At 35.7% G+C, this 4781-nt stretch overlaps 1 long non-coding RNA gene across 3 annotated transcripts; it reads left to right on the top strand.

Moving 5' to 3' along the window:
• Positions 1-298: 298 nt before the first annotated feature.
• Positions 299-4178, top strand: LOC121862795. Of its 3 annotated transcripts, none has more exons than XR_006088285.1 (3): positions 299-523; positions 3197-3295; positions 3499-4177. It is a non-coding gene; the product is annotated as an uncharacterized LOC121862795 (long non-coding RNA). The 3 variants fall into 3 exon arrangements; XR_006088284.1 differs by having other exon boundaries at positions 300-595; XR_006088286.1 differs by lacking the exon at positions 299-523 and adding an exon at positions 2795-2837 and having other exon boundaries at positions 3499-4178.
• Positions 4179-4781: the final 603 nt, after the last annotated feature.

Here is a 4781-nt window from a genome sequence, read left to right on the forward strand (position 1 = left end):
ATAATGATATAATTGGTAGTTGATCATTATTTACGTTTTATATTATAGGTAATTGTTGTTTAATAATTGTTGCTGAATAATTGTGTAGTTTTAGACTAATAGTTACCGTTAATAATATTATGAATAGTTAAAATAGCGAGTTTATTATGGTGTCGTAAGCTTATATATAGTGTTATATATTAATAAAATATTAATAAATAATCTTAAAATAGATAAACAATAAATGTTATTGTTTAAATAGTTAAATAATAAATGTTATTGTTTAAATTTATTTTAGTGTATTTGTAAATGTTGTCAAGTTATTCGGTTCTCCAGCCATTGACTTAAGTTTAGTTTAATATTAATTTATATCTATTAGCGGGAGTTTAGTCAATAATAGAACATTAAGTAATGTATAATTTATTTATATTATGTAAAATGTATAAATAAAATACTTTATTATAGTGTTAATAATGAAAACTTGTAGTTACTGAAAGATAAGAGAGAGAATCGGACAAGGTGTAGCGTGTCAACATCAACCAAGGTGGACGTCTTGTTTATTGTTGTTAATTTTGTTAGTAAATGTTAATTTGTGGGCCTTCCTCCCTCCCTCGTGGTAAGTTAACATTATGTATGGCCGTGTTAACTAGACACAGTACAGTAGAACATAAGAATGGAGGAAACTACAGCGGGCCATACTGGGCAGTCCACCCAGCCCCTATTGCTCATATAAACATCCAACCTATGGTTGAAGCTATCCAGCCATCTCTGTGGTTGTCGGTCACACTAGTTGAACTAGGCCCATCTGGGACCAACTAGGCCCATCTGGGACCAACTAGGCCCATCTGGGACCAACTAGGCCCATCTGGGACCAACTAGGTCCATCTGGGACCAATTCAGGGCCCATTCAACACAAATAGGTATGGTGCAGGTGTGTGGTGTAGGTATATGCAGGTATATAGTGTGTTTGTGTGTGTGTGTGTGTGTAGGTATGGTGCAGGTATAGTGTGTTTGTGGTGCAGGTATATAGTGTGTTTATGGTGCAGGTGTGTGGTATAGGTATATGGTGCAGGTATAGTGTGTGTTATTGGTGCAGGTATATAGTGAGTTTATGGTGCAGGTGTGTGGTGTAGGTATATGGTGCAGGTATAGTGTGTGTTATTGGTGCAGGTATATAGTGTGTTTATGGTGCAGGTGTGTGGTGTAGGTATATGGTGCAGGTATAGTGTGTGTTTGTGGTGTGTGTGGTGTAGGTATATGGTGGTATAGTGTGTTTGTGGCAGGTGTTATGTGTTTATGGTGCGTGTGTGTGGTGTAGGTATATGGTGCAGGTATATAGTGTGTTTATGGTGCAGGTGTGTGGTATAGGTATATGGTGCAGGTATAGTGTGTGTTATTGGTGCAGGTATATAGTGAGTTTATGGTGCAGGTGTGTGGTGTAGGTATATGGTGCAGGTATAGTGTGTGTTATTGGTGCAGGTATATAGTGTGTTTATGGTGCAGGTGTGTGGTGTAGGTATATGGTGCAGGTATAGTGTGTGTTTGTGGTGCAGGTATATAGTGTGTTTATGGTGCAGGTGTGTGGTGTAGGTATACGGTGCAGGTATATAGTGTGTTTATGGTGCAGGAGTGTGGTGTAGGTATTAATTAACAGGTAGACGGTGAAGGCAAGTGGACCAATAACTGCTGCTGCTTATTAATGTAAACTACTGGAGGAAATTGTCAATGGAACAATGTTAAGGAAATAGGTTGATAGTTTGAGGTATTTTATTACTTTCCTGTTGAGTATTTGTTACTTTTACATTTGATAAGTTTTGTTACTTGTGGAGTTTGTTACTTTTACGTTTGATAAGTTTTGTTACTTGTGGTGTTTACATCACTTTACGTTTGGGAATTGTTACTTTTCTGTAGTTTATTACTTTTAGGATAATTTTATGATAATTTTGTCAAGTTACTTTTGTTATATTATAGTGGACACTGTTTGTGGTAATGTTAGTAAATGGATGTTTTTTAAATAAACGCTACTTAACATTTGTGGTTATGAAGGACAGACCTAACCAAACAAACCTACCTCACCTAACTTCTCCGGTATATTAAACAGAAAAAACTTACTATACGGTGATATTTGAGACATTTTCTGGACGTGAGATGATACAGCAGCATCGGCACTATGGCGGGTTAGTCCTATATATTAACCAAGGTGGGATTTTGGGTCATATTTATTTTGGGAAAGATTTTTTTCTTTAATTGAAGTAAAAAAATTTGGTTATAAGAATGTGGTACTTTTTATTTGTGGTTAAATTACAGTTTGTAGTAAAATATTAGCTTTTGAGACATTTTGGGAACTTTACTGTAAAGTTGCAGTTTATTTTTTGACAAGAAATTTACATTTTTGTCACTGTATTTGGTGGGATCCTAACCTAGCCAAATCGTGTGTCCGATGGTGAGGTTTTAATTCTCGGGGAAAATAACAATTTGGTGGGATTCAAACCTAACCTAACCAAATCATGTCTTCGATGGTATTTTAATTCTCTGGGAAAGGAAAAATCGCAAGACGCTTCACAATATTGGCGTTTATAGATAATTAAACCCTTATGGCAGTGGGATATAACTTGTGAATTTACCAGGTGTTATCCATTAGTGACTAGTAAGTGGTATTAAGAAAGTTGTTGACCAGAGTTAACTTGTGGTCCTTCTGCAGCTCTTCACAGTCTGCTTGGTTCTTGATTTCCCGAAATAACTCGGCGTCATCGGCAAACATTTGTATGGAGGAGTGTACAACGTCAGGCATGTCATTATGAAACAAACAAACAACAGCGGGCCCAATACACTGCCCTGTGGTACCCCGCTTGTGACAGGTACGGATGATGATTTCGTGCCAATAATCGCCACACACTGCTCACGGTCATGTAGAAAGTCTTCTATCCACGCTAGGACATTTCCTCTAATTCTGTACCCTTCCAGTTTGATTTTTAGCCTTTCTTGGGGTACACTGTCGAAAGCCTTGGCAAAATCTAGGTAAATATTGTCTATATTACCACCTGTTCCAGAATATGGGTCCAAATATCCAGTACCTTGAGCAATTGTGTTAAGCACGAGCGCCCCGGCATAAAACCGTGTTGGCAATCCTTTACAAGGTTGTTTCGTCTCCAACATGTTGGAATAAAAATTTATCTTAGTTTCTACAAAAAGATTAACAAGGTTATTTTGTTTACAGTGTACGGCTCCAATTGGTTGTTGCTGTAGTGTTAAGACAACTACCATATTGCTGCCTCGCTGATCGTGGTTAATGAAGTTCCTCATGTCATTCGTCGAGGTAAGATTTTCTAAAGTATTTCATTATTTTCTTTAATAAGTTTTATGGAAATGTCTTAATTTAACCATAATATTGTATTTAAATGTTTGAAGATTTAATGAGTTCCTGTATAATATAATACTGTACAGTACTGTATACATATTATATAATATTACTGCCCAGAGTATTTAATTTATTAGTTGTCAAAATGTTATTCATTCTAGGACGGTGACGTGGAGATGTAAGATATGGGCCACAAGACGAAGGTTTGTTTTGGTTAACGGGTCTCTTGCTGCACCACATTGGAAACTTTCTGTTATAACATAAGGTACAGTACAGTGTATATCTTTGTGGTTTTAGTTTTTATTAAGGATCTGGGATCACCGTTTAAAAATTCAAGTAATTGTGTTAATGACCTTTGAAATAATTAGATATTTTAAGTAGATTACGCTGTGCCCGTAAGTTTTAAAAAGCCTTTATGGATGGTCTTAAATATGTTGACCATCTTTACTGTATGAAGTTAGTTTCACGTCAAAATATTTGTCAAATATGCCTGACCTAATACCTTTGTCTTTAGCACTTGTGGTAAAAAAATAGTTTAAATATCCTACAAAGGTACAGGGTACTACTTTACCTGATTTTAAATCTAGTTTCACAAATTAGTTTTTGTGTTAATGACTTTTTGAAACAATTAGATATCTAAAGTAGATTACTTAGGATTTGCCCGTATTTTTTAAAAGGCCTTCATATACGTTTTATAAATAATATAGACTATTGGGGTGTCGACTGCATGGAAAAGCCAGGAAACTTTACAAACAAATGGGGTATTATATTTGGGTCAAATTATACAGTGACCCCTCGTTTAACGAACTGAATCCGTTCCAGAAGGTCGTTCGTTAACCAAAAAGTTCGTTAACCGAAACCATTGTTTCAATGGGTTTTTTGGTAATTGGTTCCAGCTCACCGAAAATTTCCTAAATTCAACAAAAATGGTAGAAAAGTTCACTTACTTTGAGGTGTGTATGTAGAAGGCTTCTGGATAATGATGATGATGATGGGAATTAGAATGGGGGTGGAGGAGAAGGAAGGAGAGAAGGCATTGGGGTGGAAGAGAAGTCACCCCATGGCACCATTTCACCCATAAAATTTTAGTTCTCTTGGTGTATTTCAAGATTATTTTCTTTAAATCAACACTGCACTGCATTATATATTGTTAATATGTAAAATATATTTAAAAATGACCAATAATTTGCCTGGAAACACAGATAAAAAGCGTTTAGTTGAAGAGAGTCTCAAGCAAGATGTTACCTCCACTGAAAACAGAGAGAGACTAACGCCTGCCTGGTGTGTTAACAGGCTGGATGGCACGCCAGAAACTAGTTTCTTTACCTTCAATTATGTTCAATAATTGTTAAAATGACTATAAAAGTTAATATTAAACTTTTAAAATTATTGAATAGTATAAACCTCTTGATATTTACTAAAATAGTAAGGAATTTATGCCCTA

This window comes from Homarus americanus, unplaced genomic scaffold (genome assembly GCF_018991925.1).
Source record: "Homarus americanus isolate GMGI-L3 unplaced genomic scaffold, GMGI_Hamer_2.0 scaffold19479, whole genome shotgun sequence".
In the NCBI taxonomy this organism is placed as follows: domain Eukaryota; kingdom Metazoa; phylum Arthropoda; class Malacostraca; order Decapoda; family Nephropidae; genus Homarus; species Homarus americanus.